Source organism: Rattus norvegicus, chromosome 3 (genome assembly GCF_021556685.1).
Source record: "Rattus norvegicus strain SHRSP/BbbUtx chromosome 3, alternate assembly SHRSP_T2T, whole genome shotgun sequence".
NCBI classification, from domain to species: domain Eukaryota; kingdom Metazoa; phylum Chordata; class Mammalia; order Rodentia; family Muridae; genus Rattus; species Rattus norvegicus.
Genome location: NC_141536.1, coordinates 3599716 through 3614384, shown reverse-complemented (window position 1 = coordinate 3614384; position 14669 = coordinate 3599716). Strand labels below are relative to the sequence as shown.

Below are 14669 nucleotides of genomic sequence, written 5' to 3'. Positions count from 1 at the left end.
GCTCTAAAGCTTTCCTAGGAGCTCTCATTTTGTGGACACCGCAGAAATACAGTACTCCCTACTGTTAGGCCATTTGACCTTTCAGGCAGGTGTCTTGGCAACTGTGTTTTCTGCTCCTGGCCACCATGTTCCCTGCTCTTGTAAAAGTCACAGAGCTTCTCATTTTATCTTAGACACTTAAAACTCAGAATGTGCAGAATGAGTACTGTTTTCCTCATCAAATCCAGAGAGGTCATACCCATTTGCTTCTATACCCAAATTCATCCTACATCACACACACACACACACACACACACACACACACACACACACACACACACACACACATACACATGATCTCACACAAATTCATGCACACTGACACATGTATACGCCTTCTTGACTGTGTCAGACTGGTGTCCAGCCAGCTCTGGGATCTCTCTGTCTCCCTCACATTCCACAGTACTGAGGTTACAAACACATCGGCACCGTGCCTAGTTTTCAGGTGGGTTCTGGGTGTTTGAACTCAGGTCCTCGTACTTGAATAAAAATCATTTCACCACTGAGCCATCTCTTCTGTCCCTCTAATTTGGTGACCTTTGACAAAAGCTGGGCAGAACTCTCAATCCTAAATATTTAAGCCCCAAAGACAAGGGCAACTACATACATAAAAGCAACCTTACTAAAGCTCAAAACACACATTGCACATCACACAATGACAGTAGGAGATTTCAACACCCCACTCTCATCAATGGACAGATCATGGAAACAGAAATTAAACAGAGACGTAGACAGTCTAAGAGAAGTCATGAACCAAATGGACTTAAAAGATATTTATAGAACAATCTATCCTAAAGCAAAAGGATATACATTCTTTTCAGCTCCTCATGGTACTTTCTCCAAAATTGACCATATAATTGGTCAAAAAACGGGCCTCAACAGGCACAGAAAGATAGAAATAATCCCATGCGTGCTATCGGACCAACACGGCCTAAAACTGGTCTTCAATAACAATAAGGGAAGAATGCCCACATACACGTGGAAGTTGAACAATGCTCTACTCAACGATAACCTGTTCAAGGAAGAAATAAAGAAATTAATTAAAGACTTCTTAGAATTTAATGAAAATGAAGGTACAACATACCCAAACTTATGGGACACAATGAAAGCTGTGCTAAGAGGAAAACTCATACTTCTGAGTGCCTGCAGAAAGAAACAGGAAAGAGAATATGTCAGCAGCTTGACAGGACACCTAAAAGCTCTAGAACAAAAAGAAGCAAATACACCCAGGAGGAGTAGAAGGCAGGAAATAATCAAACTCAGAGCTGAAATCAACCAAGTAGAAACAAAAGGGACCATAGAAAGAATCAACAGAACCAAAAGTTGGTTCTTTGAGAAAATCAACAAGATAGATAAACCCTTAGCCAGACTAACGAGAGGACACACAGAGTATGTCCAAATTAACAAAATCAGAAATGAAAAGGGAAACATAATTACAGAATCAGAGGAAATTCAAAAAATCATCAGATCTTACTATAAAAGACTATATTCAACAAAACTTGAAAATCTGCAGGAAATGGACAATTTCCTAGAAAGATACCAGGTACCAAAGTGAAATCAGGAACAGATAAACCAGTTAAACATCCCCATAACTCCTAAGGAAATAGAAGCAGTCACTAAAGGTCTCCCAACCAAAAAGAGCCCAGGTCCAGACGGGTTTAGTGCAGAATTCTATCAGACCTTCATAGAAGACCTCATACCAATACTATCCAAACTATTCCACAAAATTGAAACAGATGGAGCAGTACCGAATTCCTTCTATGAAGCCACAATTACTCTTATACCTAAACCACACAAAGACCCAACAAAGAAAGAGAACTTCAGACCAATTTCCCTTATGAATATCGACGCAAAAATACTCAATAAAATTCTGGCAAACCGAATTCAAGAGCACATCAAAACAATCATCCACCATGATCAAGTAGGCTTCATCCCAGGGATGGTTTAATATATGGAAAACCATCAACGTGATCCATTATATAAACAAACTGAAAGAACAAAATCACATGATCATTTCATTAGATGCTGAGAAAGCATTTGACAAAATTCAACACCCCTTCATGATAAAAGTCCTGGAAAGAATAGGAATTCAAGGCCCATACCTAAACTACATTGTAAAAGCCATATACAGCAACCCAGTTGCTAACATTAAACTAAATGGAGAGAAACTTGAAGCAATCCCACTAAAATCAGGGACTAGACAAGGCTGCCCACTCTCTCCCTACTTATTCAATATAGTTCTTGAAGTTCTAGCCAGAGCAATCAGACAACAAAAGGAGATCAAGGGGATACAGATCGGAAAAGAAGAAGTCAAAATATCACTATTTGCAGATGATATGATAGTATAGTTAAGTGATCCCAAAAGTTCCAGCAGAGAAATACTAAAGCTGATAAACAACTTCAGCAAAGTGACTGGGTATAAAATTAACTAAAATAAATCAGTAGCCTTCCTCTACACAAAAGAGAAGCAAACCGAGAAAGAAATTAGGGAAACGACACCCTTCATAATAGACCCAAATAATGTAAAGTACCTCGGTGTGACTTTAACCAAGCAAGTAAAAGATCTGTACAATAAGAACTTCAAGACACTGAAGAAAGAAATTGAAGAAGACCTCAGAAGATGGAAAGATCTCCCATGCTCATGGATTGGCAGGATTAATATAGTAAAAATGGCCATTTTACCAAAAGTGATCTACAGATTCAATGCAATTCCCATCAAAATACCAATCCATTTCTTCAAAGAGTTAGACAGAACAATTTGCAAATTCATCTGGAATAACAAAAACCCAGGATAGCTAAAACTATCCTCAACAATAAAAGGACTTCAGGGGGAATCACTATCCCTGAACTCAAGCAGTATTACAGAGCAATAGTGATAAAAAAACTGCATGGTATTGGTACAGAGACAGACAGATAGACCAATGGAACAGAATGGAAGACCCAGAAATCAACCCACACACCTATGGGCACTAGATTTTTGACAAAGGAGCCAAAACCATCCAATGGAAAAATGATAGCATTTTCAGCAAATGGTGCTGGTTCAACTGGAGGTCAACATGTAGAAGAATGCAGATCGATCCATGGCTATCACCAAAGCTTAAGTCCAAGTGGATCAAGGACCTCCACATCAAACCAGATACACTCAAACTAACAGAAGAAAAACCTGGGCCGAATCTCAAACACATGGGCAATGGAAAAAGTTTCCTGAACAAAACACCAATGGTTTATGCTCTAAGATCAAGAATCGACAAAGGAGATCTCATAAAACTGCAAAGCTTCTGTCAGGCAAAGGACACTGTTGTTAGGACAAAACAACAACCAGCAGATTGGGAAAAGATCTTTACTAATCCTACAACTGATAGAGGGCTTATATCCAAAATATACAAAGAACTCAAGAAGTTAGACTGCAGGGAGACAAATAACCCTATTAAAAGAAGGGGTTCAAGTGTGGGGATTTAGCTCAGTGGTAGAGTGCTTGCCTAGTAAGTGCAAGGCCCTGGGTTTGGTCCCCAGCTCCGAAAAAAAGAAAAAGGGAAAAAAATGGGGTTCAGAGCTAAACAAAGAATTCACAGCTGAGGAATGCCAAATGGCTGAGAAACACCTAAAGAAATGTTCAACATCTTTAGTCATAAGGGAAATGCAAATCAAAACAACCCTGAGATTTCACCTCACACCAGTCCGAATGCCTAAGATCAAAAACTCAGGTGACAGGAAATGCTGGCGAAGATATGGAGAAAGAGGAGCGCCCCTCCATTCTTGGTGGGATTGCAGACTGGTACAACCATTCTGTTAATCAGTCTGAAGGTTCCTCAGAAAATTGGACATTGAACTACCTGAGGACCCAGGTATAACTCTCTTGGGTATATACCCCAAAGATGCCCCAACGTATAACAAAGACACATGCTCCACTATGTCCATACCAGCCTTATTTATAATAACCAGAAGCTGGAAAGAACCCAGATGCCCTTCAACAGAGGAATGGATACAGAAAATGTGATACATCTACACAATGGAATATTTCTCAGCTGTCAAAAACAATTACTTTATGAAATTCATAGGAAAATGGATGGAACTGGAGAATATCATCCTGAGTGAGGTAACCCAATCACAGAAAAAGACACATGGTATGCAATCATTGATAAGTGGATATTAGCCCAAATGCTTGAATTACCCTAGATGCACAGAACACATGAAACTCAAGAAGGATGACCTAAATGCGAATGCTTCACTTCTTCCTTAAAAGGGGAACAAGGATATCCTTGGGAGGGAATAGGGAGGCAAAGTTTAGAACAGAGGCAGAAGGAACACCCATTCAGAGCCTGCCCCACATGTGGCCCATACATATACAGCCACCCAATTAGATAAGATGGATGGTGAAAAGAAGTGGAGGCCGACAGGAACCGGATGTAGATCTCTCCTGAGAGACACAGCCAGAATACAGCAAATACATAGGCGAATGCCAGCAGCAAACCACTGAACTGAGAAGAGGACCCCTGTTGAAGGAATCAGAGAAAGGACTGGAAGAGCTTGAAGGGGCTCGAGACCCCATATGTACAACAATGCCAACCAACCAGAGCTTCCAGAGACTAAGCCATTACCCAAAGACTATACATGAATTGACCCTGGGCTCCAACCTCATAGGTAGCAATGAATATCCTAGTAAGAGCACCAGTGGCAGGTGAAGCCCTTGGTGCTGCCAAGACTGAACCCCCAGTGAACGTGATTGTTGGGGGGAGGCTGGTAATGGGGGGAGGATGGGGAGGGGAAGCCCATAAAGAAGGGGAGGGGAGGGGTTAGGGGTATTTGGACCCAGAAACCAGGAAGGGGAATAACAATCGAAATGTAAATAAGAAGTACTCGCGTTAATAAAGATTAAAAAAATATGAGCAGTATATGTTATCATAAAGCTAGGTTCTTCTATTTAAAGATTCTACCACATAAAGAGGAAACATATATTCAGACATACCCATGCCATTCTTTACAGAGAAGATAAAAACAAGGGCAAGAAATAGATGTATGTAAACTTATCTGCAGGTCCAATATAGTTTTTAATATCAAATATAATCTAGAAATAGACTAAAGATACTTTTTACCTTAGGGCCAAGGAATATTAGATAGGACCAAATTGGGATTATCTAAGGATCCAGCTTGCCACTATCATTGGACATGAGGACAAAGGACCATGTTTCTTTCTAACATCCTACCTGTATAATTATGACAAACTACAGATGAAATATCTTTTTTCCTTTGCCTGTTCTTATGCCAAAATATCTGAGAAAGACTACTTAACAAATAAATGGCTTATCTGAGATTAGAGCTCATGATACAGTGCACAGGAGAAGTAATAATACACAGCTAGTAACCCATCCTCTATTGTCAGCAAGCAGAAAGAGGTGAATGCTGATGTTGCCCCATTAATCAATTAAATTCAGAACCCACATTACAGATATTTCCTGAAGTTTGTCTCCTAGGTGATTTTAGATCCTGTCAAGTTGAGAACAAAATTAATCACCGTGATGTGTATAAATAGCCAAGAAAAGAATAAAATAAGAATTTGTGCTTCCAGTATAAAGACCATGCTGCAGATAGACGTGTTTTTTAAATTAAACTCTTTTCTAAAACCAAAAAAGGCATGAAAGGTCAAACCTTTTATGCCTTCCAACTTTTCTAAAACATACAAGATTAAACAATCATATTTTTAAGTAAATTTTTATGGCAGTACAATGATACTTTCTCTATGTTACTTGATAATCCCTAATTTTTTTCTATTTTTGTGAGTGTAGTGTTTTTATTATCCACTGTTATTTGTAGAAATTTAGTGTTTACTTAGTGTGCATTCCTTTAGATATAGGTGACTGTAGAAACTAGAGGTTGCCATCCATTCTTTCCTACCTTATTTGTTATTTATCTATTTAATGTTTTACTTCTTTAATTAAAAAATAAAATTACAAAAAATACATTTTGGTTATATTTTTTCTTCTCATTGAAATCTACACAAATACTCCAAACCTATCTACAAATCCATGTTTATGCTTTTTCTAAAACTCTATCTTTCCCTTTCTTAAGAATATAAAGCCTACCCGAAAATCAACTAAAAATAAACACAAAAGTAATAAGACAAAATAATACCCAAACAAACAAAATGAGATAAGGTACACACAGAGACACACAAAGAATTGTAGAGTCAATAATGTGCTGCCCAACACTTCAGGGCATTTTTTTTTCCTTTCTAGTGAGTGAAATTGGTATACCATGATACTCCTTTGGAGAAAATCAGTTTTTGCTTTGTCAGCAAGTTTCAATCACCAACACCTTCTTGCTGGGGATGAGACTTTGTATATATGTTTCCTTCTCAGTGCTAGCTTTTTAATCTGGTTTGACCTTGCGCAGAACTTGTGCAAGCTGTCAGAGTTCCTATGACTTCATATGTGTATCTGTATGATTGTGTTTTGAAAATATGGTTTCTTTGAAGTCATCACCTAACCTCTGACTCTTTCATTCTTTCTGCCTCCTCTTCCATACAGATGCCTGACATTTTAGGTAAGGGGTATGATAAAAAAAATCTCACTTATGATAGTGAGTTCAAAATTCCATCACTATCCAAACTCTATATTAGTTCCCTTCAACTGAAAGAAAGCTTCTCTTACGGAGGCTGAACATGGCACTGATCTACACATATAACAACAGTACATTAGCAGGAGCCATTCACTTTATTGCTATGTTCCTTTAGAATAATAAAGTTATTGCTTTTCTCTAAATGTATGTGCAAATACACACACACACAAACACCCACATGTATATACATATAGATGTATATATATACATATTTATACATGTCCATATATATACATATATACATATATATATTCTCAGGTTTGTGGCTGCTTTATCTGTGTCAGATATGAATTCTGTCTCACAGAGTGGGGCTCAAATACAATGTAAAAGAAAAGAGGTTGTTTATTCACACATTTATACCACTATTAAGTGAGTACATTTTTTTAACCAACTGACTGTTATAGATTATACGGCTTATATCTAAATATTTTTCCCTTCCAGCATCATAAGCATTAGTCAATAGGAATGAAACATTTATCTGGGCTCTGGGTACTTCTCCATGTTTGACATTGTATGTTATCCTCAGCACTAAACATTTATTATCATGTTATAGAGAGTAAATAATACCCAGAAGAATGGGCTGTGATGGGAGGGGTGATCTATGGTATCGTCTTTCATCAATGATTTAAGAATATGCAAGGCATTCCTGGCCGAATGTTTTACATGGTGACATATGATATCTATTTAGAACTTCATCTTTGATGACTCCATCTATCTTCCTTTCATATAATGTGTGTGTGTGTGTGTGTGTGTATGTGTGTGTGTGTGTGTGTGTGTGTGTGAGAGAGAGAGAGAGAGAGAGAGAGAGAGAGGAAGAAGAGGAGGGGAGGAGGATGGCGGAGGAAGAATGAAGAAGGAGGAGGAGGAGAAGAAAAAGAAGAAGAAGAGGAAGAGGAGGAGGAGGAGGAAGAGGAGGAGGAGGAGGAAAAGGAAAAGTCATGTGGAGTTCAATAGAATATGTATTCTATTAGGTTTTAGATAAGCAACAATAACAATTGCTATCATGTATGTTTATTAGTTTGACATAGTTCCCACTAAGACTATTGCATGATCAATTTAATTTTATCCTCACAGTGAACAGAGGAGGAATGTTACATCTCTAAGAATATGTAGATTTTCACAGTGTTATATTTTTCAGACATCCACAGATGAAACACAGGTCTGTCAGAAACCAACTATGTTGATCACCATGTTACCTTGCAGCATTACCTAGAGTATGCATTGCTCAGTTTGAGTCTTGTCCTTTTAGATATCATTTCCAGTTCTTTCTATACTGAAATGGCCAGTGAATGCAGCAATATTTCAAATCACTGCTTCAGTTAGATCAGGTATCTGGAGTTAGTCAGATGGATCAAGAGAAAAGAGACAACATTGATTGCTGACACTGCAGTGCATCGGGAGGAAAGCGAAATCCTCAGTCTGGCAGAGAAGATCAGTCATTTCAACTACTTGTACCCAGAGTGTTGAACTAGCAAAATATCTGACTTTTTAGTTTATTTTTTCACAGGACACCTTTGTAAACATGTCAGTTAGAGAAATGCTTGTTGGCTGCTTAAGCCTTAGCTGTGTAGATACAGTATGTCTAAACTTTTATTTCTGCTTGAACTTACTATTTCCAGAAGCCCAAATCATATCATGATACAAAACAAGAAATGAATTCACAACTTGAGGTGACATTTCAAATCAGTTGGAAACATTCTAAATTATGATTATCAAAACACATTGATTTCTGTTTAGGAGGAGACATTTGAAATTATGAAAAGTAAATAGCAATGGCCACATTCTAAAAGCTCTTAGATGACATGGGGCAGGTTTTATTATCAGACCATAGAAATTCCGAATCCTGACTGTAAATATAATTTACCAAATTTACAGAGAGTGAAAACAGCAGTCTTCAGAGTTACTCAGAAGTGACGATAAGAGATAACCTAGTGTGGGAAAGAATTTGCTGCAGAAAGAAGAGAATTCAAATTTGTGTGCCCGCACTTTAAAACAGTCATGGTTGTATACAGCTATAACCCCAGTGCTATGATGACAGAGAAAGAATTTCTGGAGCTTGTGCACAGCAAGATAGCATCAGTATTAGTGAAAGGCTTTGAATTGAAAAAAATTGTAGAAAATCATAAAAGAGGATACTATTTACTTTCTCTGTCTTCCGCTTGAACACATAGGCATGAAGACACAGATAGAGAGACAGACAGACAGATAGACAGACAGACAGACACACACACACACACACACGCACACCATATCACACACACTAATTCTTGGTGGTCACGTGTTGAGGAATATTAAATTAATAATTTATAACCTTGAACTCATGAAAATGTCCACTTGACCTTTATAATTGCCATTGATCATGAATACTATTTTGTGAACCATGGATCCACATAGGTAAAATAAATCAGTTGTCAGAATAAAGTAAGGGCATGACATATTAATATTAGAAAATTTTAAAAACATAAGTTTACTATTTTTTTGATGTGTATGTGTGTGTGTGTGTGTGTGTGTGTGTGTGTGTGTGTGTGTGTGCTGCATGTGTGTGTGCTCACGTAGGTCTTCCGATTCCACAGCATGTGTATAGGCCAGATGGCCAATTTCTGTAATGGGTCATTATCTATGGATTCCTATGATTAAAGTGAGGGTGTTAAGCTTGTTCTGCAAGTCCTTTTTCCCTCTTGCTGGCCCAAAATAATTGTCAAAATTTAAATGAATTTCTTATAAGCAATTGATGAAGGTTATTTACTCATCATGAAGTTAGAAGTTCATATTGAAGCTCAGCAAGTCTCTGGAGTGACAATTCCATTTTATGTCAGCATAGGAGACTTGGATATCATTTGATAAGGGCTTATGACTAGTTACATAAATATTCATAAAATGACCAAATTGTATGATCCTTGAAGAAGATACCATTAAATTGGAAGACAAAGAACAAGAGCCAAATAAGTCCAGCAGCTACTGAGATGCAGTCACTGACTGAGCTGAGTCTGAGCAAACATCAAAGAAACAGTGAGCTGTACTGTAGCCTAAGTAACGATACAAGCAAAAGCACTAAAATTCCTTGAATGAGGCATATAGGTATGGGAAAAGCTCTTCAACCTGGGACTTCACTTGACTTAGGCTGCATAAACATCTACCTTCCAGAAATATACCTAACAATGAAGTTGCTCACCTCATCTCACCTGCATGAAGCTGTATACATACCAAACAATGGACTAAGACTCCCTGCACATAACATTGTTTATAAACTTTTCTTTCATGATCAACTTCCATTCAAAAGTATTCAAGAGCATATCCACATACTGGAGGGAGAAATCTGTTTCAACTGGCCTGAGACAGTTTAGAGTATATACTCAGTAAGTCGTATTGAATCCTCTGGAAAAACTTTCAAGGGAAAGATCCTTAATGTCATATACCTAATGATAATTGAATATGCATTTGATTAAATCAAATGCATCATGGAAACTGATGTTCACAGTAAATTAAGGCTTGCCTAATCAAAAAAAAAGTCAATCAAAACAGAAATATCCACACTGAACTCTGAGTAAACAATTCCTCCTTCTCGAGAGGTCCACAAATTAAAGCTACACTGAATACCAGTGTTTCTCACTTTGCTTTTGAATAAAGTTTCTTTGTCACCTTGCTCTCTGTGACTTCTTGTAATAAGATGAAAACATCCTGGAAACACCTCACCTAGACAGTAACCTCAGATAAAACTGATAAGCATCTTCTTCAAATAATGACACGAATTATGGAAGCTCTAAAAGAATTCTCCTGTTACTTTCTTGTAAGAACTTCTAAGAATGACACAAGCCATGTCTAATCTAATGCCTATTCAATGAAATCAGAAGTTATAAAAAAAATTCATCCTAGTGTTGTTTTTTGTACCAATTTCAACTTTAAGATATTAAGTACAATCACATTGGAATTCCTGTTTTCTCAGAAGTTTTGATAATGTCACCTACAATTAAGCAAGAGGAGAATCCTTAATGAATTTCTCTAAAATACATTTGCATGATAGATAAAATATTAACTCTAGAATGGGAATATTAGAAAAATGCTTGTTTCTGTGTTACTGCATTGAAAATATAATTTATACCCCTTTGTCATTTTCAAAATGCAGATGTTCATAGTATACATATTAGATTATGTGGACTATTAATAATAATAAAAGTTTCTAACAATAATTGAAGAAGAGAGCCAGTACTTTGAGACAATAATGCTTCTGTCACCTTTAATGTATATAGTTTTTGCTATAGGTACACAATGATTTCTACATATGAAAGTCTAAATGCTCTACAGCTCATGCTTTCTGGTTTCAAGAAGTGAAAACTTCAGTAATAGCTTTTAACTTCAAAATCAAAATGAAAACAAAATGCATGAACAGAAAGAACAGAAGGAAAATAAAAGAAGGGAAGGAAGAAAGCATGAAAGGAAGGAAGGAAGGAAGGAAGGAAGGAAGGAAGGAAGGAAGGAAGGGAGGGAGGGAACAAGGAAGAAACAGGAAGAGATTTGGTAAGTCGCTCATTTGACAGGCTACATGCCAGTATGGAAGACACCCTTGGATGAGTTCCAAAACTGTACAAGATCAGGTATGGTTGTTCGTATCTATAATTTATTGGTGAATATCAGACATTCAAAGTCATCACTGGATATATAGTGAGCTTCAGGCAAGTCTGGGGTTTATGAGACCCTGTGGAAAAAAGAGAGAAAGAGAGAGAGAGGGAAGGAGCTAGTGACCGAGGGGTAGAGGAAGAAAGGAAGGACTGACTTCGAGCGATAGCGATGCAAGATGGCAGCCACCACAGGCTCTGGAGTAAAAGTCCTTTGAATCCGACTGTTGGAAGAGCTGGAAGAAGGCCAGAAAGGAGTAGGCGACAGCACAGTTAGCTAGGGTCTGGAGGACTATGAGGACATGACACTCACAAGATGGACAGGCATGATAATTGGGCCTCCATGAACAATTTATGAAAACCGAATATGCAGCCTTAAGATAGAGTGTGGGCCACTCTAGTATCCAGAAGCATCCCAGTCTGTGAGATTTGTAACAAGAGTCAATATGAACGGCGTGAGCAGTTCCAATGGAGTGGTGGATCCACGAGCCATGGCAGTGTTGGCAAAGTGTCAGAATTCCCACAACATCAAAGTTATCCTGCAGGAACTGAGGCACTTGATGATGTCAAAAGAGAACATGAAGCTGCCACAGCCACCAGAAGGACAGTGTTACAGCCATTAGTCACCAAGGCCCCGGCCTCCCTTCCCCATCCAACCCAAGTCTTCATTTTCCACAGTAGTGAATTTTCTAGATCCATCTGTAGACCTCAAAGTACTGGAGAGGAAGCTCCACTCAGACTTCATCCTGAGACACTGCTCTCATACTAACTTCTTGTCCATTTGAAATACCTAAGTTGTGCTGTGTAACATCATCTGTCGAGTATAACCGCTGTCTGCCTGGTTGAACTTCTGGGATCAATAAGGTGTGTTGAAATCAGTTTCCTTTGGGAGCGGTGGGCATAGCTAACGCAACTGTGGACAGACACGTCTCACACAATCACCTGCTGCTGACACTTGGCCTGGATATGCCTTTGCCCGCCCCGCCCTCTGCCACAGCTGTGTGGTGGCCCATAGAATAGATGGGGAGGTTTCAGGTAGCAGCTGTGCGACTGACCATCACTAGGCTTGGGGTGCTCTGGCTGTACCCATGCTTTCTTAAGTCTTAAGTGATTGCCCCATCCAAGCCATGGTCCCCACTCCTCCACTCCCACCCTTGGTCAAAGCTTAGATTGTAACCTCCCCTCCCCTGAAATTGGCCGCGGTTGAGGAATTCAGAGCTTCCAGTCTCCCCACCTTTATCAAGGGGTGCTGCTTTCCCCTCCTCAAGTCCCTTGTTGCCCATCACCACCCAACACTTGCTGTAGCCAGAAGCCATCAGATGAGGTTGAAAACGCCTGGCCTCCCTCCCTTAGCTCTGGACCACACTTGTTCACCTGCCACCAGCCTGGGAAGGGAGCGCTGGGTCTGCGGCCCTGCCACCACCATCAGCTCCTGAGCTTTGAGCTCAGGTCTAGAGGTGAACAGAGCAGTCACAGGGCGACTCAGACGGGCCACCGCTCAGGGTCCTAGGATATATGCCTAGAGAAAGGCCATGTGGAGAGTCCTCAGTGCGCATGGTTCTGAGTTGGTTCCTTTTCCCATAATTGCTTTGTTTTTACACGTTGAAGAGGTTTGAACAGGGCTCTCAGTCACCCTGACCACCCATCGGGTCTGGAGTGGAGTCTGACAGCTGGAGCAGGAGGCCCTGACTCTGCTCCTCAGTGTTGCTCCTCAGACCCTGGGCAGGGACCCAGAGGAGCTCTGTGTCACCATGTTCACAGATCGTTTGCAGATAGGTGGGCCTGGCTCCTGGCTCATTGACAAGCTCCCCACTCTGTTCAGGACCACTAAATGTTGAAATGTGGATGCATACTGAAATGAAGGCAATTCGAGGTGTTGCAAAGAGGAAAAAAAAAAGGACTGAGCAGATGACACGCTGGTGATTCTTTCTTAGTCCATTCAAGCCTCATTAAGTTTCAAATTTTTCAAACTAGCCATATTTACAGCAAAATTCAAAAAGACAATGATAATAACCACATGGCAGTCACTTGGGGAGGGAATTTGCTCACAGTGGTAGAATGTAAATGAGCCGAGTTGATAGTATAAGAATAAGACAAATCCTCAACTGATTGATTTGAAGTATCTTTTCCCACATATGAGCTTACTTTAATGAGAGGAATTGTGGACATGTCAACCTTTAATGAAGTACAATTTTTTAAGCCTTCTCTATTCCTATTTTCAGTCATGGTGACTTCATGCCGGATTTTCTGATAGTATATATCAGCATGATATCATCTTACTAAAATCAATAGGAAATACAGTCCAAATTTTTGAATCCCAATTAATTAAAGATGTATATTTACACAAAATTGTTTGTATCAAATTCGACGAAGTTGTTTTCATGAATAAGAAAGGCACACAGAACTAAACCCTTAACAAAAATTAAAATCAGGACCTATAGAAAAGGCTCATGGGTTTTCCTTGGTCTCTAGTAGAGAACCTAAGTTCAGTGTCCAGTATCTATACTTGGTGGGTCATTACTACTTGTCAATCGAGCTCTGGAAATTGGGTACCCTCTCCTACATTTTGCAAGTACCTGTACTCATTTGTGCACACATGTACAGATGCATGAAGCATATATTTAAAACCGCTTTTAAATATGAAAAACTAAAAAAAGTCAAAAAGAAAATGAAGGACAAAGAACAATGATTTGAATGTAAGTCATGTTAATACTGTACATATCTATAAAAAAAGTCATTTAACATAACCTTGAAACAGCATAATTCAGATAGTTAAAATGCAGTCCCACACTCCTACCCAGTAGTTAATATCAAATTATTCTCTATAGTTATTCAAATCAATATTCAAATCAATAATTTCTACAGGTGCATTTAATAGTCTTTGTTCGTTAAACTAATCAAAATCTATGTTGTAGTTATTTGAAGAGAAAGAATTTTATGAATCACGTGATATCAACTGAATAAATATGAAAATTACGTATGCAAACTTTACAAAAGTTAGTTTCAACACAAAAGTATAAATTTACAATTTAATAAACAAGGAACTAATTGATCAACCAAATGTTAACAACTAAAATTCACCTATGTATGCAATAGAAAATAATATTTGAGATATAAAATTAAGACTTATGTTAGTAAAATAATGCATAAGTTATTTTACTTAAAAAGAAAATCTTATGATCATATTAATACAGCTAGAAAACATTAAGAAAAACTTAATACTCTTAAAAATGGGATACACATGCACACAAATTTAGAAAAGTTTGATACATATACATTATATTATAATGTCACTTCAAAAGTTAGAACTATCATTGTGTTTGTTATGAATGAAAGGAAGATGTTTCAGACCATAAACAGAAATAAAATTTTCTGGAATTTTACATAAATAAAAGGCATTTA

General features: G+C 38.3%; 2 pseudogenes across 1 annotated transcript in view; one reads left to right on the top strand and one right to left on the bottom strand.

The window, feature by feature from the left end:
- The window catches only part of Nid2-ps16 (nidogen 2, pseudogene 15), a 1080338-nt pseudogene that overhangs the window by 131934 nt on the left and 933735 nt on the right, over positions 1-14669 (bottom strand).
- Positions 11447-12115, top strand: LOC134486050 (ubiquitin-conjugating enzyme E2 variant 1-like; annotated as a pseudogene).